At 46.1% G+C, this 25,081-nt stretch overlaps 1 long non-coding RNA gene across 1 annotated transcript in view; it reads left to right on the forward strand.

Annotated features, from left to right (window-relative positions):
* LOC142289773 (uncharacterized) overlaps positions 1-25,081 on the forward strand; it is a 166,461-nt gene that overhangs the window by 9,045 nt on the left and 132,335 nt on the right. The window contains exon 2 of the long non-coding RNA XR_012750156.1: positions 10,660-10,727. This is a non-coding gene — a long non-coding RNA (uncharacterized LOC142289773). The remainder of the gene's footprint in view (positions 1-10,659; positions 10,728-25,081) is intronic.

A 25,081-nucleotide genomic window follows, 5' to 3' on the forward strand; every position in this document is an offset into this window, starting at 1 on the left:
CTCCCCCAGCATCAGCCTCCCCCACAATCAGCCTCTCTCCTCCCAGCCGCCCCCAGCATCAGCCTCTCTCCTCCCAGCCGCCCCCAGCATCAGCCTCTCTCCTCCCAGCCTCCCCCAGCATCAGCCTCTCTCCTCCCAGCCTCCCCCAGCATCGGCCTCCCCCCTTCCAGCCTCCCCCAGCATCGGCCTCCCCCAGCATCAGCCTCTCTCCTCCCAGCCTCCCCCAGCATCAGCCTCCCCCCTCCCAGCCTCCCCCACCATCAGCCTCTCTCCTCCCAGCTTCCCCCAGCATCAGCCTCTCTCCTTCCAGCCTCCCCCAGCATTGGCCTCCCCAGCATCAGCCTCTCTCCTCCCAGCTTCCTTCAGCATCAGCCTCTCTCCTCCCAGCCTCAGCCTCCCCCAGCATCAGCCTCCCTCCTTCCACCCTCCCCCAGCATCAGCCTCCCCCAGCATCAGCCTCGCCCCTCCTAGCCTCCCCAGTATCAGCCTCCCAGCATCAGACTCCCCCCTCCTAGCCTCACCCAGCATCAGCCTCCCCCAGCATCAGACTCCCCCCTCCTAGTCTCACCCAGCATCAGCCTCCCCCCTCCCAGCATCAGCCTCCCCCAGCATCAGCCTCCCCCCTCCTAGCCTCACCCAGCATCAGCCTCCCCCAGCATCAGACTCCCCCCTCCTAGTCTCACCCAGCATCAGCCTCCCCCCTCCCAGCATCAGCCTCCCCCAGTATCAGCCTCTCTTCCCCCAAGTCTCCACCAGTATCAGCCTCTCTTCCCCCAAGTCTCCCCCAGTATCAGTCTTTATTCCCCCAAGTCTCTCCCAGTATCAGCCATTCTTCCCCCAAGTCTCCCCGACTATCAGTCTCTCTTCCCCCAAGTCTTCCCCAGTATCAGCCTCTCTTCCCCCAAGCCTCCCCCACTATCAGCCTCTCTCCCCCCACCACATGCGCAGATCTCCGGTCTGCATTAGAGACACCCCCACGAAAGCTCCTTATGAATCTTCAGCTCTGCGAGCACTTACCTGCTCCAGTGCCTGCCATCATCTTCCTGGCTCACGTGAGTATCCTCTTCTGACACCGGCTTCCATCGCGTTGTCCTCCACGGCGTCCTGCTGTGAGCTCTGCATGTGATGTCCACACAGCATTGGATGCAGCACAGAGGAAGGAGCTGATTGGCACGCACCTGTGACCCCAGAAGTGCAGGCGCCGGCAGTTCCGGGATCAATCAGCTCCCTGTGCCCGGCCTCCGCAGTTTGTCTGCATTCGCGTCTTAATTGACGTGGATACAAAAAAATAGAGGTGCGCCTCTCCCCCCTCCCCCCTCCGAAAACACAGCGGATTTAATGGATGTGTAAAAAAAAATATTTTTTTTTTTTTGCTGCTGCTAGAAGGTGCCACCCCCCGCATCCTGCCGCCCCAGGCACGGGACCACGGGTGCCTAATGGTAAATACGGCCCTGGATTCTGGCCAAAAGAATACATTTCGCATATATGTAGCCTGTGACTGCTGTTCTCGACTCTGACACCAGAGAATGTTCACAGCGCGCAGTGCGTGTGAAGTGTGGATTCACAAGTCTGCAGTCATATAAAGTGTTTGCAAATTTGTAATTTTAGACTGGACAACCCCTTTAATGATTCAAGGTGGGACTACAGAAGTTACAAATATTAACCCTAGGGTAATCAATATTTATCAAAAAGATATGCGGGTGCAGGTGCGATGTCGGTGGGGTCAAATTGAAAGTGACGCACATCCGGCATCGCAGGCGACATCGTAGTGTGTAAAGCCTAGATGACACGATTAACGAGCGCAAAAGCGTCGTAATCGTATCATCGGTGTAGCGTCGGCGTAATCCATAATTACGCTGACGCGATGGTCCGATGTTGTGCCTCGCTCCAGCAGCAGCACACATCGCTGTGTGTGAAGCCGCAGGAGCGAGGAACATCTACCGGCGTCACCACGGCTCCCGTAGGATATGCGGAAGGGAGAAGGTGGGCGGGATGTTTACATCCCGCTCATCTCCGCCCCTCCGCTCCTATTGGCCGCCTGCCATGTGACGTCGCAGTGACGCCGTACGACCCGCCCCCTTAATAAGGAGGCGGGTCGCCGGCCAGAGCGACGTCCCAGGACAGGTGAGTCCATGTGAAGCTGCCGTAGCGATAATGTTCGCTACGGCAGCTATCACAAGGATATCGCAGCTGCGACGGGGGCGGGGACTATCGCGCTCGGCATCGCAGCATCGGCTTGCGATGTCGCAGCGTGCAAAGCCCGCCTTAGTGTTAGGTCTGCCATGGTTACTTAAGCACAATTCTGTAATCAATTGGAAGACTCAAGAGCTTAGGTCTTGGGATGACGCTTGCTTTTCTTTGCTGTGACTAATAACAAGGGCGTTGTTTTGCCCTGACTAGTCTGCCCTCTTTCCATGTAATGGCACCCCTGTGGGCATGATACCATGATTTCCATGAGCCGATGTCACCGCCAGCTCATGGAAATCTCGCACATGCACGTGTCTCAGTCTCACAGCATCGCTTGGCCTCTGTAGCCAGGTGTTTGCTCCCCAGCTTCAGAGGTGCAATGCCCATGGTCGGAAGTACAGGAGTTAAAATATTTATTTTTTTGGATCATTTCCAGTACACTTCACAAATACTTGCTAATTGGTGTTGGTATATCACATAAAATTGCAATAAAATACATTTAGTCTTGTGAGTGTAACATGTTTGCTACTATCAGGTGGTGTGTTTTGCAGAGACAGTGTTAGTACACAGCTTCATACAGTGCATAGCCCATTCCACAATTATTCTACTTCACCATATGGCAAGAACCACTCAACTAAGAGAAACCGTACATGAGAAAAGAAGATCTGTAAATATGAAAAATAGCTAAAAACTTGAAGGTATCCTCAAGTGCAGTCATGAAAATCATCAGTTGCTATAATGAAAATAGCTCTTATGAGGCCCACTACAAGAAAGAAAAAACAAGAATTTCATCTGCTGAAGTGGATAAGTTAATCAGCGGTACCAGCCTTTAGAATCTATAAATTGACAGTATCTCAGGTAACAGCCTTCATAAATGATGCACACATCAAGTAGGAGACACATCTGAACATCAACTGTCCAGAAGAGACTAAGGATAAAGCCTTTTTTGGTTGAATTGCTGCAAGAAGCCTCTCATGAGAACCACAAGCAAGAAGATACTTGTTTCGGCCAAGTAACTCAAGAACTAGACATCAGATTATTGGAGATCTATACTAGTATCTGAGGAGTCAAAAATTTAGACTTTTGAAACCCCCCTCAACCCAAAATGACTCAGAGGGTTTGTAATATGCAGAAAAGCTGAGCCCTTGGTTTCTATATGTGTGATGTTCACTGTGAAGCATAGAGGGGGAGTGTAATTGTGTGTGAATGCTTCACTAATCATACACTGGATGACTTATTCCAAATTTAATACAAGAAGTTCGCCTGCATATGAGTAAATTAAACATTGACAAATCCCCCATGCCAGATGGCATTCATCCACGAATATTGAGGGAACTAAGCTCAGTAATTGACAGACCGCTGCATTTCATCTTCTAAGGGGTACTTTACACGCTGCGAAATCGGTAACGGTATCTCTAGCGAGCGTACCCGCCCCGTTGGTTGTGTGTCATGGGCAAATCGCTGCCCATGGCGCACAACATCGCTAACACCCGTCACACTACTTACCTTCCCTCCGACGTTGCTGTTGCCTGTGAACCGCCTCCTTTCTAAGGGGGCGGTTTGTGCAGCGTCACAGCAACGTCACACGGCAGCTATCCAATAGCAGACGAGGGGCGGAGATGAGCGGCTGGAACATGCCGCCCACCTCCTTCCTTCCTTCTTTTCCGGTGAACGGAGGTAAGGAGATGTTCGTCGCTCCTGCGGTGTCACACATAGCGATGTGTGATGCCGCAGGAACGAGGAACAACATCGCTACTCACCAGACCATATTTGGTGTTTGGACGATCCCTCCAACACCAACGATTTTAACCTTTTTTGCGATCGTTGAAGGTCACTCGTACGTGTCACACGCTGTGATGTCACTAACGATGCCGGATGTGCGTCACAAACACCGTGACCCCGACGATAAATCGTTAGCGATGTCGCAGCGTGTAAAGCACCCATTAGACTCGCTTGTAACAGGGTTGGTGCCTCAGGATTTAATGATGGCTGATGTGGTACTGATATTTAATAAAAGTAAGAGGGTGGATACAGGTATCTACCGTCCAGTGAGCCTGACATCAGTAGTGCACAAGGTTTTTGAGGGTATTTTAAGAGATGATATGCAAAAATATATTCTAGAGAATAATATAATAACTGACAGACAGCATGGATTCATGAAAAATAAGTCGTGTCTAACCAACATATTGGGTTTCTATGAGGAGTTAAGTGCAAATCTGGATATTGGTGATGCAGCTGCTGTGATTTATTTGGACTTTGCAAATGCATTTGATATTGAACTGTAGCATCCAGGGGGCAGGGAGATTCAGGTCTGGTCTCGTACCCGTTACTCATCACCAGGCCGGTGTGGAGGTCTAGGATGTCGCGATGGCCTGCCCGGCTTCGTGCCCCGAGGTGTCCACAATAAAAGGGAATAGGATGTGGATGTTGGGAGTTGTTTATCCGTGACGCCACCTGTGGTATGCGGCCAGGGATTAGCCACAGCTGTGGGTGATGTCCTCTGGGGCGGATGGTGATGTTGCAGCTAAGATGGTTCTGCTCCCCACAGGTGGAGCGGGCCCCAGGGAGATGATGGAGGTAGTAGTGGTGCGTAGGGGTGCAGGACAGAGGTCGCCGACAGTAACCAGATGACACAGATTGGTAGTTTCCTTTTACCTTTACTGGCAACAGGTTGTAGTCCCGAGGTTACCGTGGTCCGGTCAGCCTGGTAGCAGGGAGGAATGTCTCTTTGCAATGTAAGTTAGAGGCCTTTCTTTATGTGCTTTGGATGTTGGATCGCTGTGGCTTGAAGCTACTCGGGGACCTTGGTTCTTGGTTGCTTAGTGCTATGTCCCTCTCTGACGGGCAGCGCGAGCCAGATATTGGGCCCATGTGTTCCTCCGTGGCCCCGGGCTCTATTTTGCTACGTCGCCTTAGGGCTTTGTTGGTGGACCAGGAAACATGGAATCTCCTGCCCTCTGGGTTTTACTACTGAGCCTTTAGTAGCCAGTAATCTAGGACGCCGGTGTCCTGTACAATGTGCTTGGTCCTGGAGAGCTTGCAGACAGCTCTCTACAGATTCTTTCCTCTCCTCCAGGGTTCTGCTTGGTTTCACTTTCTGTTCCTCTGACTAACCCCTTCCCATCCCAGAATGCACAGGGGAGGCTCGTCCCAACCAGGACTTGAGCTCCCCCTTCTGGTCTGAGTCAGGAAGAGTTGTGTGCAATGGTACCTGACATTAGGATCTTCCCCGCTGCTTCCAGGCATAACACTGTACTACAGGTGAAGAGAACAATGCCAGTGTGGCTCCCATGACCACCGGGGTGCCACAGACCCACATAACAGCTTTCTACTGAATCTCCAGAAGCAGGGACTAGGGGAAACTATATGCAAATGGGTAAGTAATTGATTAAAAGATAGGAAACAAAGAGTAGTCATAAATAGTACATTCTCTAAATGGGCTATAGTCAGCAGTGGGGTACCACAGGGATCTGTGCTAGGGCCAATTATTTTTAATCTCTTTAATAATGACCTTGTTGATGGGATTGATACTAAAGTGATAATCTTTGCTGATGACACCAAACTATGTAGGATATTAAAAACTGACCTTGATAGTACAATATTCTAAAACAATCTGGATAAGATGTCAGAATGGGCAGACACTTGGCAAATGAGATTTAACCCCTTAACGACCGCGGGCCGTAAAATTACGTCCTAAATGACATAATCTTACTGCCCGCGGTCCTCCGGCGGCAGCATGCCGCGATCGGCACACATCTCAGCTGATTTTCACAGCTGAGATGTGTGCCTGCTAGGCACGAGCAGAATCGTTATCTGCTCGTGCCGATTAACCCCTTATATGGCGCTGTCAATACATGACAGTGCCATTATAAGCGCGATCGCGGTAAAGTTTTTACTTACCGCCGAAACCGGAAGTCACGTGACGCGATCACGTGACTCCCGATAGTTGTCATGGTAGCACAGGGTCATGTGATGACTCCTGTACTACACCTGACTTAGTTTCACTTTCGCTGTGCCCGGGGCACAGCAAAAGAGAAAGAGAGCGTATCTGCTGTTTACAGCCTTGCAGCTGTGATCAGCAGATACTGCAGAGCGATCGGGATGCTGATCGCAATAGCCCCCTAGGGGGACTAGTAAAATAAAAAAAAAAGTTAAAAAATAAGTTTTAAAAAATTAAAAAAAAACAAAAAAACCTAAAAGTTCAAATCACCCCCCATTCGCCCCATTGAAAATTAAAGGGTTAAAAAAATAAAAAATATACACACATTTGGTATCGCCGCGTTCAGAAACGCCCAATCTATCAAAATATAAAATCAATTAATCTGATCAGTAAACGGCGTAGCGGCAAAAAAATTCCAAACGCCAAAACGACGTTTTTTTGTCGCGACAACTTTTGCGCAAAATGCAATAAGAGGCGATCAAAACGTAGCATCTGCGCAAAAATGGTACCGTTAAAAACGTCAGCTCGAGACGCAAAAAATAAGCCGTCATTGAGCCTAAGATCCCGAAAAATGAGAACGCTACGGGTCACGGAATATGGCGTAAAACGTGCGCCACTTTTTTCGGACAAACTTCCGATTTTTTTTTAACCCCTTATATAAAAGTAAACCTATACATGTTTGGTGTCTACGAACTCGCACTGACCTGAGGCATCACACCCACACATCAGTTTTACCATATAGTGAACACAGTGAATAAAATATCTCAAAAACCATAGTGCTATCGCACTTTTTTTGCAATTTTTCAGCATTTGGAATTTTTTTGCCATTTTCTAGTACACTATATGGGAAAACTGATGGTTTCATTTAAAAGTACAGCTCGTTCCGCAAAAAATGAGCCCTCACATGACCATATTGACTGAAAAATAAAAAAGTTACGTCTCTCAGAAAAAGAATGGCGAAAAAAAAAAACGGAAAGCGAAAAATCGGCCGGTCGTGAAGGGGTTAATGTTGATAAATGTAAAGTAATGCACCTAGGATGGAGTAATCTGCGTATACATTAAATGGGATCCAGTTTTGGGCTACACATTTTAAAAAGGACAGTCAGACATTAGAGTCAGTTCAAAGGTGGGCAACTAGACTACTACAAGGAATGGAAGGCCTCCCATATGATGAGAGGTTGAAAAAAGACATCTCAGAGGAGATCTTATTTATATATATAAATTCATGTGTGGCCAATAGAAAGGACTGGAACATTACTTATTTCTTATATTCCTTCCAAAGATAATACTAAGGACCAAGGGGTATTCACAGTGAGTGGAAGAAAGGCAATTTCATCAGCTAAATAGGAATGGGTTCTTTACAGTTAGAGCAGTCAGACTGTGAAATTCCCTACCACAAGAGGTAGTAATGGCTGAAACTATAACAGCTTTTAAAAAGGGCTGGATGATTTCCTCAGTACACACAACATTGTCAGTTTTAAATGACTTAATGACAAAATATTGGTGGCGGAAGGTTGAACTAGATGGACCTAGGTCTTTTTTTAAACCTATGTAACTATGTAAAATAGCTACCATGGCATTCTGCAATGACATGGCATCCCATTTGTTCTGCATTTAGAATGACTATTTGTGCTGCAACACAAAACACACATGCTTCGTTACTCTTTGTTTCTACATATTATTTTGTGGTTTGGATGCTTTTAGTCTGAATCTACAATGTGCTCATTCTTATAAGGGTACATTCATACAGTGTGAATGTCGCTATCTGTTCGATTTTTTGCCAGATGTCAAACAGACCCACTAAGTACATCATATTCTAATCCTCAACATCGGATCAAAATAGACATTGTTTGAGCTTTTCTCTGATCCGTGATTTTGACGGATGTATAAATGGACATGACACTATAGATCCTAGTGCTGTGTGATAAAAAAATATCAGACGGCGCTTTGACATTATACATGGTTTTGTGAATGCACCCTAACTGAAAAAAAAATCATTACATAAACAGGAGTATCATAACTTTTGACCAGAGTTGTATATGATTCTATCAAATAAAAATCCACTAATAAAACAAAAAGCCCTCTCAATTCATATACAATAAGCTGCATGTTAACAACACCAATAATAACCGAATGAAGAACTAACCCCTGAAGGGTAGTGATGGGCGAAACCCCGATGTTCGGTGTTCGGGAGTCTCGCCCGAACGTTTTGTAAAGTTCTAGTTCGGGTTCTGAGATAACGCGAACTTGCTTCTGAACACTGAATGTGGACTTTACAGTTATGTGATGGGGCGGGGGGGCTGTAAAATAAAGAATTTAGTTAATAATAAACATTGACATTATACTTACAGGTCCCGCAACACGTCCTGCAGCCTCTGTCTCCCAGACGCTTCTGCTTCCGTGTCCGATCATTGCTGTGCCCCCGGGTTACAGGACCTTCCGTGACATCATAGCCACGTGACCAGTCTGGTGTGAATGTGGTACAGACATTGGGTTACAGACTGGTCACATGGCTATGACGTTATGGAAGGTCCTGTAACCCCCAAGGTAACAACATTCACACATGACTGGTCACATGGCTATGACATCATGTAAGTCAGATGTAGCAGAGCTGAAGATGTTCTCCCGCCTTTGGACTACGTCGGAGGTTTTTTTGTGTAATACAGATGGAGTTCTAAATGTCTTCTGTTTTAGTTCTAATAAAGTATTTTTTCTCTGTGTTGTCGTTTTATTTAACCCTAGAACGTGCAACCATAGAAATCTACAATAGAAAACAAGTAACCTAGCAGGCCTGCGAGGCCCCAGGTATGGGTTCTAGGGTTAACTGTTAAAATAACAGACAAATCACGGATGCTGTCACAGAGTGGGTGTCTGTGATTGGATGCTGGAGTAACCTGAAACCAGTCCATACATTCTAGCATCTTGCATCCAGGTTACTCCGACAGCCAATCACAGATGCTTACTCTGCGTGACAGCATCTGTGATTGATTGTTGGGCCCTCACACATATAGTAGTGTAAAAATAAATAATTAAACAAAAATTACGTAGCGCTACGCATTATTTTTTATTGTCAGCACAGATAAAGCGGACGGCTATTCGTGGCCACCTCCATCTGCCCGGCTTTACCTTGGCTGGCAATCATAATACAGGAAGCCCATTATTTTTTTTTTTTAAATTATTTAAAATAAATAATTAAAACAAAAAATGCGTGAGCTCCTGCCGTATTTTGATTGCTAGTCAGGTAAAACCAGGCAGCTGGGAACTGTGATTCTCAGCGTGGTAAGGCCCAAGCATTCTGGGCCCCCCACGCAAAAAGACGCAGCCGCTCCTGGAAATGGCGCATTGTTTCTTAGCACCATTTCCAGGCACTTTACCTGGCTTGTCCAGTGGCCCTGAAAGCGGTGGCATGCTTGGTAATAGAGGGGTTAATACCAACTTTGTATTCTCAGACAAGCATCTATACAGAGTGAGAAGCAGAGAGGACATTGTCAGTTCTGCTTCATCACTCTGCACAGACAGCGTCTATAAACAGTGAGAAGCAGAGAGAGCATTGTCAGCTCTGCTTCATCACTCTGCACAGACAAGCATCTATACAGAGTGAAAAGCAGAGAGAACATTGTCACATCTGCTTCATCACTCTGTACAGACAAGCATCTATACAAAGTGAGAAGCAGGCTGACACTGAGGCCAGAGTTCCACTTGCATATGACTCGTGCAGTCTCGCATCGGTATCACCCGCCACGGACTGACACTTGCCGGACATGAGCGCCTTAGCTTTATGGAAATACATGCAGCCAACCGCTACTGTCAGGAAAGTGTGCGGCCATACCGGGTGATGCGATGCAAGACTCTGAGGTCACCGCGAACACGGCTGAAAACTGCCGAGTGACAAGCAGGGAAGTTAACAGGACCTTCCATGATGTCATAGCCATGTGACCAGTCTAACTCAATGTCTGTACAACATTCACACCAGACTGGTCACATGGAGATGAGGTCATTGAAGGTCCTGTAAATCAGTGGTGGTTACCCGGCGGCACAGCAATGATCGGACGCAGAAGTGACCAGGAGACAGTCTGCAGGACGCGTCACGGATCCTGTAAGTATGATCAGAATGTTTTTTCATAATGTGCTTTTTTCTTTTATTACAGCCCATGGACCGAACTGGACCCGAACTGTAACACGAGTTTCACAGAAAGCTCGCGTTTGAGATCATGTGCACAAACACTGTGTTCGGTACGAACCTCGAAATTTACAGTTCAGGTTTGCCCATCACTACTCAAGGGGGTTTTCCAGCTTTCTGAATGTTTTTTATATGATTTTATATTTATGTATTTTTAGGATAGGTCATCCATATTAGATTAATTGGGTGTGAAGATTATACGTTTTCTCTCTCCATTCATAATTTTGACTTACAAATTCTGATACAAAATACTGGTCGAAAATTTCTGAAATGTGAATTGGACCTAATACAAATAATCATGTTACAAAAAATTTGTATGTTCATTTTTACACATATATCCATTTACTTCTAGAAAACTAAGTACGGCAGCAGCATGTCTTTACGTTTTCAAGAAAATATCCTGCAATGCCTGCACATGAGGTAAGAGACATGGCTAAATCAGAAAAACTTTACTACATTTCTAAGTAGAGGTGTGTGCTAATATCATTATTATTACACCTACTACATATTGGGATAGGATCTTGGAGATAGGAATAAGCCTTTAAACGTTGCAAAGTATGTCATAGAGAAATTATAAAAATTCAAAAGACATCTCTGGATAGGGGGCATATTTACCACCACAATTAACATATGGGACTAATTATAACTGAAAAACAGAGAGCTGACAATTCATCTCTATTGAAGTAAGACCTCCTGGTGTGGACAGGTAATTACAGCATACAAATGCTTGGGAACAAGGTAGCAAGACTGATATTCATTTATGCAGAGATGGGCAATTATAGTTCCCAGGCCCAAGCTTCATCTGATCAAAGCAGGATCATAGGTTTTTAAGAGCCAGCAAACAATTATGAATATCAATCCGAATATTCTGCTAGACATTATCTGCATTGTGATTAAAAGAACATGCATATTGTTTCATAATTGTAGCCTTGTTCATGAGCTTCAAATAAGATCACTCAGATGGATAATGTTATCCATGCTATGTTTGATCTCTATAAGAAGATAAAATCACGATAAGAAACATGACCACGATATTTTCTGCCTGGGACCTTCAAGGGCGAAGATATCCTGCAAGTTGGGAATCTCCTAAAATTCTGAAGGGCAAATCATATCCCACAAACAGCCCACACACGGGCAAAAACCAGCTCAGACAAGTCCAGGCAGAGGAAGAGAGAGGAGGTCTGCAGAGAGGCAGACGCAGACTGGGGCCTAGGTTGGAGCCTAGGGCCCTCGTGTAGAGAGTTAGGCAGACGGTAGTGGCCGTCTGCAGGAGCCGGGAAGACAGTCTTGGTGGAACCGTAGGTAGCCGGGACAGGGTAGTGGCCCGTCCGGTACCGAACCGTGGAGCCAGCTGGAAACCGGAGCACAGGAGGAGCGTACACGAAGGTGAAGCAAAGGACTTACACTACCAACCTGGGGTCAGGGGAAAAACACCGCAGCCGCCTGTGGGACCCGTCCATCCAGCCGTTTGTTTTACCGGAGACTTTGCATTATTCATTGGCTGAGTGAGTACCAACGTGCCGTGCGGCACAGCGCTGCCCCTGCGACCCTGCACCTCACCAGGCCCCGTAACCCGCCATCCATCCCTACCCCATCACCGGGCCCCGGGACAACCAACCCCCTACCCACGGAGGGTAGAACTAACATCCAGGCTGCTCCCTGCCATCGCTCCCGGGATCCCCGTCCAGAGCAGCGGTGGTGTCACCAACCTCACCACAACCGTGGGTGGCGTCACGGACAATATCAAATCCCCACAATCAAACCCCCCTTTTCACTCACGGGCGAGGAGCGCCGCTCGAGTCCCCAGGATCCGGCCCACCGCTCGAGCCACCACCGAGCAGCAGCAGCCAGACCTGAGCAGTGGGAGAGCGCAGCGTCCCCTCCTCCGCCCGCGACAACATGGCGTCACGAACAGGATCTTACCACTCTGCCGTCTGGTAGAGGTGAGCCTTGTGACCGCTGGAGGTGTCCGGCTGAAAATTTGGAGAAGCCGCCATTTTGGGCGCGAAAAGTCCCCGCTCGAGCGTCTTCCTGAGTAGTGGAGGCGCGAAAACCGAAACCCCGCCCCTGTAGAGGAGGAGCCGGAAAAAGACTAAGGGGGACGGATGGCGTCTGGCTGCATGTGAACCGCGGCTGTGGAAGCAGGGACGCCAGGACTCTGCAAGTATTTGGTTCCTGGAGCATCAGTGCACGAGATGTCCCGTCTGTCCGGCACCGCTGAAACCTCAGTGCCCGTGCCCGCAGCCAACGCCCCGACCGACCCGTTACCCCTGTCACCGGTAGCGGAGCTCGCAGCGTCTGTGAAGGAGGCCCCTGGCCTTACCTTCGTCACCACCCCGCCACCGGTCCCGGCTTCCATCCCGGCCGCACCGTTGATGACGACGGCCCCGGCAGTCCGCCCGGCCGCGACGGAGATGACGACGGCTCTGGCAGTCTGCCCGGCCGCAACGGCAGCGAAGCACCCATCCCGTTAACAAATCTGGGCCCGTTCCTGGACTGGGGTCAAGGGGGGCTACCCACTTTTTGGGGGCAGCATCAGGGCCAGGTTGTTTGGGTGGGTGACTGAATGACCAACCCACTACCCACGGATGGGAGAACTAACATCCAGGCTGCTCCCTGCCATCGCTCCCGGGATCCCCGTCCAGAGCAGTGGTGGTGTCACCAACCTCACCACAACCGTGGGTGGCGTCACGGACAATATCAAATCCCCACAATCAAACCCCCTTTTCACTCACGGGCGAGGAGCGCCGCTCGAGTCCCCGGGATCCGGCCCACCGCTCGAGCCACCACCGAGCAGCAGCAGCCGGACCCGAGCAGTGGGAGAGCGCAGCATCCCCTCCTCCGCCTGCAACATATTATATATATATATATATATATATATATATATATATATATATATACACAGTGGAACCTTGGATTGCGAGCATAATTCTGGGAGTGTGCTCTTAAAACAAGTTACTCTTATATCGAAGCGAATTTTCCCATATCAAATAATTGAAACGCAGACAATTCATTCTACAACCCAAAAATATTTACTGTAATTATATAAATTTATTACAGTAATACAAAATAATGTACTGTATTCAAGTAAATTACAGTACACTAATGCAAAATACTGTACAGCACAGGAAAAAACACGTGAAAGAAATTAAACTGCACTTTATCTAAGAATAGAATTGTTGGTGTGTGAGGGGTACAGTACAAGCAATGGGATGTACTGGTTAGCTGAAAGTGAGTACAATACTATATCCACAAATGCAAACTGATAGAAATGCTATATAGTATATACTGTACAATGTTATATTGTATACAGTAAACAGAACATATGGACAGAAAGTTATCTCCAGAGCGGGTCAATGTGTGGTGAAAGGGCGGAACCGGAAGTGTAAACGGTGGGAATTTGCTCTTATTGCAAAGCATTGCTCTTAAAAAAAAGTTACACATTTTTAGAAAGCTTTGCTTGTCTTGCAAAACACTCTCAAACCAAGTTATTCTTAATCCAAGGTTCCACTGTATTTATACACACACACGCTATACCTTCACTGTGAGCTCCCCAATAATCGGCCTACAGTCATGACCAAAAGTTTTCAGAATGACACCAAAATTATATTTTCACATGATCTGTTGCCCTCTGGTTTTTAATTGTGTTTGTCTGATGTTTACATCACATACAGAAATATAATTGCAATCATATTATGAGTACCAAAAGGTTATATTGACAGATAGAATGAGTTAATGCAGCAAGTCAATATTTGCAGTGTTGACCCTTCTTCTTCAGGACCTCTGGAATTCTCCCTGGCATGCTCTCAATCAACTTCTGGACCAAATCCTGACTGATAGCTGTCCATTCTTGCATAAGCAATGCTTGCATTTTGCCAGAATTTGTTGGTTTTTGTTTGTCCACCCGTCTCTTGATGATTGCCCACAAGTTCTCAATGGGATTAAGATCTGGGGAGTTTCCAGGCCATGGGCCCAAAATCTCTATGTTTTGTTCCATGAGCCAATTAGTGATCACCTTTGCTTTATGGCAAGGTGCTCCATCATGCTGGAAAGGCATTGTTGGGCGCCAAACTGCTCTTGGACAGTTGGGAGAAGTTGCTCTTGGAGGACATTCTGGTAACATTCTTTATTCATGGCTGTGTTTTTAGGCAAGACTGTGAGTGAGCCGATTCCCTTGGCTGAGAAGCAACCCCACACATGAATCGTTTCAGGATGCTTAACAGTTGGCATGAGACAAGACTGGTGGTAGCACTCACCTCTTCTTCTCCTAATAAGCTGTTTTACAGATGTCCCAAACAATCGAAAAGGGGATTCACCTGAGAAAATGACTTTACCCCAGTCCTCAGCAGTCCACTCACTGTACCTTTTGCAGAATATCAGTCAGTCCCTGATGTTTTTTCTGTAGAGAAGTGGCTTCTTTGCTGCCCTCCTTGAAACCAGGCCTTGTTCAAGCAGTCTCCACCTCACAGTGCGTGCAGAAGCACTCACACCAGCCTGCTGCCATTGCTGAGCTAGCTCGGCACTGCTGGTAGTCCGATCCCGCAGCTGAAACAATTTTAAGATACGGTCCTGGCGTTTGCTGGTCCTTCTTGGGCGCCCTGGAGCCTTTTTGGCAACAATGGAAGCTTTCTCCTTGAAGTTCTTGATGATGCGATAGATTGTTGACTGAGGTGCAATCTTTGTAGCTGCAATACTCTTCCCTGTTAGGCCATTTTTGTGCAGAGCAATGATGGCTGCACGTGTTTCTTTAGAGATAACCATGGTTAACTGAAGAGAAACAATGAGACCAAGCACCAGCCTCCTTTTAAAGTGTCCAGTGGTGTCATTCTTACTTAATCATGACTGATTGATCACTAGCCCTGTCCTCATCAACACCCACACCTGTGTTAATGGAACAATCACTAAAACAATGTTAGCTGCTCCATTTAAGGCAGGAATGCAATGATGTTGAAATGTGTTTTGGGGGTTAAAGTTCATTTTCTTAGCCAATATTGACTTTGCAAGTAATTGTTGTTAAGCTGATCACTCTTTATGACATTCTTGAGTATATGCAAATTGCCATTAGAAAAACTTAAGCAGTAGACTTTGTAAAAATTAATATTTGTCGCATTCTCAAAACTTTTGGCCATGACTATAGTAGTAGAAACAGCCATGACCTCGTACATTAGTCGTCGGTCAATTGCTTAATTGTCCTGATGATAGGAGGTAGCAGACTACTGTCAGTGACAAATTGATGGCAGCAGTAGGATAGCGGTGTGATTCCCCAGCTGTCTCCGTGAAACAGTATATTAAGACAAATAAAAAAAAAGGATTCAGCAAAATTAGGGGCAGCTGGTATTTTTCAAAGCCGTGTTTTATGCACATATCAAAGTGTGCAAGTGGGTTTACCAGCTAAAGGACATGCTTTATTACACTCGTTTTCTAAACCATGCTCTTTGTTTACCCTTCCGTTTTTACCAATGTGAGGGACTAAATTGTTAAAGTCTTTTCCTGGTATTGCATCTGTGGCCTTAATCCAGAAGTGTCGACAGTTTCTCCTTTTTGGTTCCGAAATATGAGGATCTTTATGACAGCCGCTTGGAGCTCCAGACAGATGATATGCACAACCAGTTTCCTGTACCACACCTGCATTTGCCCACTTTGTTATATGGCCTCAGTCCTTGATTCAAAAGATTTCTGTTTATCTACGGTCTGTGAGAGTCACAGCAGGTAGTATTATGGTTAAGGATCAGCCATTCATGTCTATATGGGAATCTGTGAAAAATGGATGCAACTCAGAAGACTTCTGATTTACTTCATTTTTGCATTCGCATCTCACAGATCTGTTGCTCAGCGATATAATTTAATAAAGCCATGTCATCTTAAAGGGGTCTTTTTTATTGGCTTTAGAACAAAGAATGTATGAGAGAAAAAAAAATGGATACCACATGGATGTGTAAAAGTAGCCCAACAATTGCAGGCAATTATAATAAACTACACTGCATACAGTGATACTTGAAAGTATGTGAATCCTTAAGGATCCTTAAGAATTTTTCATAATCCTGCATAAAGTCTCAAAGGTAAATAAAGACAACAAAATCAAATTAATAAATAAAATTAGACTGTTTGTCGTTTTTTATTAAGAAAAAAGATTCAATATCACATTTCAATAAAAGGGACGACAATAAGGTGAAGTGGGCAAACTGTTTTACTTAAAGAACAGGGATCACTGGGCACCATGCATTTTTCTAAATGCAGTGTCTACAATAAAACAGTGCTGGCAATGTCCGTATCTGGGGCTGCATCAGTGTTAAGCCTGCTTTACACGTTACGATTAAGCATACGATATCGTATGCGATCGTATCCGCCCCCATCGTATGTGCGGCACGTTCAATTTGTTGAACGTGTTGCACAAACAATTATTTGCTGTCACACATACTTACCTTCCATACGACCTCAATGTGGGCGGCGAACGTCCACTTCCTGGAGTGGGAGGGACGTTTGGCGTCACATCGACATCACGCGGCAGCCGGCCAATAGAAGCGGAGGGGCGGAGATGAGCGGGACGTAAACATCCCGCCCACCTCCTTCCTTCTGCATTGCCAGCGGGAGCCGCGGGACGCAGGTAAGATCTGCTCATCGTTCCCGGGGAGTCCCACACTGCAATGTGTGCTACCTCGGGAACATTGAACAACCTCACGTTCAATTTTTAGCAATTGAACGACGTGCATGCGATGAACGTTTTAACGTTCAATCACAATCATACGCAGCTGTCACACGCTACAATATAACTTACGGTGCCGGATGTGCGTCACTTACGACGTGACCCCGCCGACACATCGTAAGATATATTGTAGCGTGTAAAGCCCGCTTTTAATGGTGTCGGGGAGCTATAGTTCATAGTGACATATTTATTGTTCTAGATTAAAAAAAGAAGATGCTACCATCACTCTGTGCCCTTGGTAGATGTGCACTTTTACAACATTACAATGGTACAAAACACATTTGTTGCATTTCTGAAGAAGAACAGGGTGAAAGTGAGTGTTCAAAATTCAACATATGTGTTTTGTTTATGTTCCGATCAGAAGACATACTTTAAGATGATAGTAAGGAAAAAGCAATATTTTTCCAAAACTACATGGGAGAGGTACAATTGCAGGCAAAACTTTGGGCACCCCCGGTCAAATTACTGTTAAGCCTGCTTTACACGAGACGACCGATTGTGCGATAGCACGATCGATCGTACCCGCCCCCGTCGTTTTTGCGTCACGGGCAATTAGTTGCCCGTGGCGCACAAACTCGTTTAACCCCCGTCACACGTACTTACCTTCTGGACGACCTCGCTGTGGGCGATGAACGTCCACTTCCTGGAGTGGGAGGGACTTTCGGCGTCACAGCGACGCCACACGGCAGCCGGCCAATAGAAGCGGAGGGGCGGAGATGAGCGGGACGTAAACATCCCGCCCACCTCCTTCCTTCCACATAGCCTGCGGGAGCTGAGGACGCAGGTAAGCTGTGTTCATGGTTCCCGTGGTGTCACACGGAGCAACGTGTGATACCACGGAAACGATGAACAACCGCCGCCATTTTAATTAAACAATTTTATGAAACCTAGCGACGAGTACACGACTCGCAATTTGTGAGTGATACTGCGTCGCTAGGAGGTGTCACACAGCCCGACGTCGCAAGCGATGCCGGATGTGCGTCACAAAAAACGTGACCCCCGACGATCTATCTCACAATAGATCGTCTCGTGTAAAGCACCCTTTAGGCTATGTGCGCACTGAGCGTTTTTCACGGCATTTTTGCGCGTTTTTCGGGTGCATTTTTGGGCTCAAAACTGCATGACTTTGCTTCCCCAGAAAAGTCTATGACTTTTCATTTTTGCTGTCCGCACACAACTTTTTTTATTTACCTGTGTTTTTGAGCTAAAAAAAAAAATGGACATGTCAATTCTTTCCTATGTTTTACTGCGTTTTTCACCCATGCAATGCATTGTAAAAACGCAGCAAAACGTAGTGATCAAAAACACAGCAAAACGCAGCCAAAAACACACCAAAACGTGGTACAAAACGCATGTATTTTTTATCAGTGCGTTTTTGCCATGGGTGCGTTTTTTTGCAGCCAAAAACGCAGCGTCAAAAACACGCTGTGTGTGAAAATAGTCTTAATGTAAACAGTTAAGCAAGTTGAACAAAAATGATCTTTAACAGGCATAAAGTTAAAGGGAATCTGTCACCAGGTTTTTGCTCCCCCATCTGACAGCAGCATAATGTAGAGACAGAGATCCTGTGTCACTTTCTGAGCTGTTTGCTGTCATTTTGATAAAATAAATGTTTTCTCTGCTGCAGATCTAGCAGTTATACAGAGCTCATGAATATGCTGGACTACCTGGTAGCACACCAAGTAGTCCTCTAATGATAATCTACTGCTGATTAAACAGTGAGATTATCAAAACTACACTAAGCAGCCCAGTAAGTGACACACCACTGGATAAGGATATCTGCCCCTTTGTTATGCTGCTCTCAGATTAGGTGGCAAAAACCATGTAACAGATTCCCTTTAAAGATAACTTTAAAATGCAAAGAATGAAAATAAAATCAACAAAAAAGGAAAATGGGCCGATGCAAACGTTTGGGCACCCTGCATGGTTATTTCCTAGTTAGCACCCCCTTTGAGACATAGCACAGCTTGTAAATGCTTTTTGTAGCCAGCCAAGAGCCTTTGAAATCTTGTTTGGGGGATTTTCCTCCAATCTTCCTAGGAAAAGTCTTCCAGTTCTGTGAGATTCCTGGGTCGTCTTGCATGCATTGCTCTTTTGAGGTCTAGCCACAGATTTTCAATGATGTTCAGATCAGGGGACTGTGAGGGGCATTATAATATCTTCAGCTTGTGCCTTTTGCAGTTGTCTATTGTGGATTTTGACATGTGTTTAGTATCTTTATCTAGTTGTAGAAGCCATCTGCTTTCAACTTCAGCTATTTTACAGATGGTGTTATGTGTGCATCAAAAAATGTTTCCTGCACCATTGGATGCAACACAACCCCATGATTGATCCACCCCAATGCTTATCGGTTGGCAAGATATTCTTTTCCTGAAATTTTGTACCATTTTTTCTCCACACATACCTTTGATCATTGTGGCCAAAGATTTCTATTTTAACCTTAACCTGACGAAAGGGCAACTTGCAAACGCTTTACTATCTTCTTATGGCCTTCTCTTGTTTTGTGGGCCTCCACCATTTTCAGAGTGTTAAGCAGCTGCTTAGAAGAACCCATGGCTGCTGATTTTTGGTACAAGGTTAAAGGAGGCTGGATTTTTATTAGTGTAAAATTTTTATAACAATGATAGTGAACAAGCCACAACCCTAACAGGCTAATTAAGGTCTGAAACTTTTCTCATTTATAAATACACAAATCTCCAAGGGTGTCATGGCTGTCTCTATGCATCTAGAGACTTGTGACAGGATCTGGGCCAGAGTCTCTCTTTACCATCTGAGGCTCCTCTCATTAAGGCCTTGTGCCCACAGGACGTTTATTTCTAGCATTTTTCCTTGCTTTTTTTAAATAAAAAAAGCAAGGAAAAATCATGCCAGCAAAGTGCATGAGAATCCTGACTTGCTGTCCCCACGTTGCTTCATTTTTCCTTGCTTTTTTTGTTGCTGAACAAAGAAGCAACATGTCAATTGTTTTAGCGTTTTTTCCTGCATTTTTCCCCAACTGACTTCAATGGAGTCAGTGAAACAAGCAGGAAAAAAAACGCATGTGTAATGCCCACGTTACTTTTTTTGTGTTTTATGTGCTTATTGACGTCACTGGGGTTCCCTGCAATAGAGATGAGTGATTCTGATTGGCAAAGATCAGAAAAAAATTGTACGATCTTTGGGCGGATCGGGATCGGACATCTGATCCTTGGCAAGATCTTTTGCAGTAAATGATTGGATGGCAAAAATTATCCTCTCCCTGCTCATCACAGCCATGTCAAGTTTTGGCATGGCTGTGGTTGGCCACTAAAAGAAAAAAAAAAAAGCAAAAGGGTTAAAGCAGTACATACTTACCAAATCTCCGGGGCTACAGCTTTACTTCTGGGTCCCACAATTATCTCTAATGAATATTCTCTGCTTTCCTCGCCCACCGGCATATCTGATTGGCTGCAGTCAGACCCTGCCATCAGACAGCATCTGTTGATTGGTTGGAAACACAGGCGATGTCTCTGGCTCTATATCGTGGTATAAATTAAATAAATAAACACGATTGATGTAGGGTCTCCCCCTGTATTTTATATACATTACATATAGTCAGGGTGAGATGTGTAATGTAGTGCAGGAGGGGATTGTACATAGGGAATGCCAAGATGAGTGATGTACTACAGGATGAAGCGGTATATAGAAGGGATATGAGGAGTGATGTCCTGTAGAATGGGGATGAATGTAGAAGTGATGAGAGTAATGTACAGCAAGATGAGGATGTATATAAAGGAAGCTGAAAGGAGTGATGAACTGCAAAAAGGGGTGTACAGAGTGGAGGCTGAGAAGATATAGTCAGGGTGAGATGTGTAATGTAGTGCAGGAGGGGATTGTACATAGGGAATGCCAAGATGAGTGATGTACTACAGGATGAAGCGGTATATAGAAGGGATATGAGGAGTGATGTCCTGTAGAATGGGGATGAATGTAGAAGTGATGAGAGTAATGTACAGCAAGATGGGGATGTATATAAAGGAAGCTGAATGGAGTGATGAACTGCAAAAAGGGGTGTACAGAGTGGAGGCTGAGAAGAGTGATGTACAACAGGAGGAAGGTACATATAAAGGAGGTTTGGTGGTCTGATTTACTTAATGTTGGGGCTGTATATACGATATGAACATAACAAAAAATGTACTTACTGGCAGCAAAAAAGGGGAAGACCAACAACATAGTGAAGACACACTCGCACCTAACTGGTCCCTGTACAGACTAGAAAGACCCTAGCCGCTCAACTAAAAACACCAATTCAGACCTGACTCACTAAAAGGCCATCGGGGGGTTTCTCATGCCTCCTGAAGGACCAAAGGGGAACCAGCAAAACACTGCCTACAAGGGAAGAGAAAAGTGTGCAGAAAGACATAAAAACCCAGAGTGAGAAAACTAAAACACATTCATAAGGTGAAAGGAAAAGGTGCTGGGAAGGAAATCAAAAGGTAATACTCACTTTTTCTGTGAAAGAACAGTTCCCATCCTAATAAAGGAAGTGTCTACCTAGTCAAAGAAAAGCAAATCCTCCTCAGATTTACTGAGAACACGACCCTTAGAGAAAGCTGTATTGAGAGATGAAAAAGCATCTACTGCCTCGGCTGACCAAGAAGAAACATCTGTTTTCTTAGGCTTGTCAGTTAAAGGCTCGGCTATGATTGCACATTTTTATTGGAAGTTCATTAAAAACATTTCTAAGACAACAAATCTCTGCAATGCTTTCAGGTTACTTTGTTGAACCCAATCAAGAACTGCTTGCACTTTAATGGGGTACATTCGAATCCCTGATGAAGAAACCAAATGTCCTAAGAAGTGGACCTGCTGTACTTCAAATTGATATTTGTCTACTTTAACAAATGATTGTTTTTCATATGGAACCTGTTGAACCTGTCTGACATGCTCACAACAGACTAGAAAGACCCTAGCCACACAAAAACACCATCTGGGACCTGCCTCCCTAAAGCCCCCGTCACACATAGCGAGATCACTGAAACGTCACAGATTTTGTGATGTATAAGCGACCTCGCCAGTGATATTGATGTGTGTGACAAGCAGCAGCGAGCGGGCCCCTGCTGCGAGGTCGCTCATTGTGATCAACGATCAGGACCATTTTTTGCTCGTTGGCCTCCTGCTGTGCAGAACGCATCGGTGTGTTTGACGGCAGGAGCCCAACGAGCGCCGGTTCTGAGGGTGCAGAGAGCCGTCATTACACGGGTCGCTGGTGGCTGATGGCTGGTCACTGGTCGCTGTGGAGATCTGCCTGACTGACAGCTCAACAGCGACCATGTAGCGACGTTCCAGCGATCCCTGCCAGGTCGGATCGCTGGTGGGATCGCTGGTACGTCGCTATGTGTAACGGGACCCTAAAAGGCTGTCCCAGTGGTTTATTGAACCTCCTGAATGACCAGAGGGGAGGCCACACACTGCCAACAAAGTAAGAGGAAGGTAGGCAGGAAAACCCAAAAACCCAGAGTGACAAAACATTCATATAAAGTGAAAGAAATAGGTGCTGGGGAAAAAAAATAAACTGACTCACAGCAGGAACTAAACTAGTGTTTAGTCAAAGGTAAATCCCTAAGCTGAAGGGCTGGAACTCCTAGACATTAGTCCACCTAGAGGAATATCTTTCAAAGAAGTACAGTGAATGGTGAATATATCTAACTCAACCTAAAATGTGATAGGGCAGACTAAAACGGGAAAAAGGGAAACACCTGGAGAGGAATAAACTAAGAAGGGAGAATAATTTAATAATTTTATTCATTTATATAGCGCTATTAATTCCACAGCGCTTTACATACATTGGGAACACTGTCCCCATTGGAGCTCACAATCTAGAGTCCCTATCTGTATGTCTTTGGAGTGTGGAGGAAACCAGAGTACCCGGAGGAAACCCACGCAAACACGGGGAGAACATACAAACTCCTTGCAGATGGTGACCTTGGTGGGATTTGAAACCAGGACCCCAGCGCTGCAAGGCTGCAGTGCTAACCACTGAACCACCGTGCGCCCACAGAACCAGTAGCATTTGGACAGGGAAGAAAAGACAATAGCCCAGCAGAAAGAGAAACCAACCATGCAACAACAGGAAGAAAAGGCAACAGCCCAGCAGCTTGAGGAACCGATTGAATCCCCAAACCGAGCCATGGCAATAGAGAGGAATGATGTATTGCAGGGAAGGGATGAGATAGTGAAGTAATGCAGGACGGGGAGCTTTTTTGAAACAAGCGATGTTGGACAGGGCTGAATGGAGGAAAACTCAACATAAAGATTCACAGAACCCTGATAAAGATGAACACCCTGGTAGTAAATGACCGCCAGATATGACCCTATGAACCTCCTTCTATCTGTCGGCATATTTAGTTTATCTTTTGATGATCAGATCCAGTGCAACGTCATAGTTGCAGTGTTGTACGGGGTCAACTAACCAAAACAGGGGCTGGAGATAGCGGCAAGTAGAAGTAGGTTTGCAGAGCTCTCCTCCAGGGGCCATGGATTACTGAAGTGGCCACTGGACTAGGATCCCGTGAATCATTTTACTAAACTCTTCTATCCCCAATCCATCCTGAATGCAGCAGCTAGGATCATTTTCGTCTCCAACTACACCGATACTTCTAACTTGTGCCAGTTATTGCACTTGTTGCCCATCTGCTACGGAGTCCAATATAAACGTATCCCTCTCACACACAAAGTCCTCCACAGTTCTGCACCGCCCTAATTCTCACTCATCTCTGTTTATTACACTAACAATGTTATCCCTTCCACTATTGATGCAAGACTAACATCCTCGATAATACTAACAGCTCACTCCTTTCTTCAAGACTTCTCTGAGCTGCACCAATTCCCAATATCCACAGTTTTAATGGTCCACTAAAAACGCATATCTTTGGACTGTCCCAGGGCCGGCGTCACCACCCAGCACACCCGGGCAAATGCCGGGGCCCTGGAGAGCTGGGGGCCCACTCGGCCTCGTCAGTTCTGCTGCCCCTGGGCCGGGGCCCACTCACCTTAGTCAGTTCTGCTGTCCCCGGGCCGAGTACCAGGGACTGCAGTCCTTGGCAGGAATCTGTGGCTGCCGTCCCTCTTTAAGGCGCGCAGACCACAGCATTCGCTGTGTCCTCCTGGTTTGAACTTCATCTGTGGGTGGAGCTACCACGCAGCGTCCTGCTCAGTCCCACAGATGAAGGAGGCGCAGGGCCAGCCAGCGACCCCCAGCACAGTGCTTCCCTCTGGCGCTGTGTGGGCCCCCTCTCCACCGTTACCTGAGCGATATGTGGGACACTCCCCCCCCACACTCGATCTGTATGTGCCCTCCCCAGCCCCCGATTTATGGGCCCCGGTGAACTGTATGGGGTTTTTTCCCCTAGATGTATGCCCTGCCCACCCCCCTTTCCTCCCCGAAGCTGCATGTGCTGGACCCCGGAGCTGTGTGCGTGGGCCCCGCAGAGCCGTGTGTGTGGGCCCCGCAGATCGCGTGTGTGGGACCCGCAGAGCAAGGTGAGTGGGCCCCGCAGAGCCGCGTGTGTGTGTGTGTGTGTGTGTGTGTGTGTATGTGTGTGTGTCTGTATGTATGTATGTATGTATGTACAGTGCCTATAAGTAGTATTCAACCCCCTGCAGATTTAGCAGGTTTGATAAGATGCAAATAAGTTAGAGCCTGCAAACTTCAAACAAGAGCAGGATTTATTAACAGATGCATAAATCTTACAAACCAACAAGTTATGTTGCTCAGTTCAATTTTAATAAATTTTCAACATAAAAGTGTGGGTCAATTATTATTCAACCATTAGGTTTAATATTTTGTGGAATAACCCTTCTTTGCAATTACAGCTAATAATCGTCTTTTATAAGACCTGATAAGGCTGGCACAGGTCTCTGGAGTTATCTTGGCCCACTCCTCCATGCAGATCTTCTCCAAGTTATCTACGTTCTTTGGGTGTCTCATGTGGACTTTAATCTTGAGCTCCTTCCACAAGTTTTCAATTGGGTTAGGGTCAGGAGACTGACTAGGCCACTGCAACACCTTGATTTTTTCCCTCTTGAACCATGCCTTGGTTTTCTTGGCTGT

The sequence above is a fragment of the Anomaloglossus baeobatrachus genome, chromosome 2 (assembly GCF_048569485.1).
Source record: "Anomaloglossus baeobatrachus isolate aAnoBae1 chromosome 2, aAnoBae1.hap1, whole genome shotgun sequence".
Classification (NCBI taxonomy): domain Eukaryota; kingdom Metazoa; phylum Chordata; class Amphibia; order Anura; family Aromobatidae; genus Anomaloglossus; species Anomaloglossus baeobatrachus.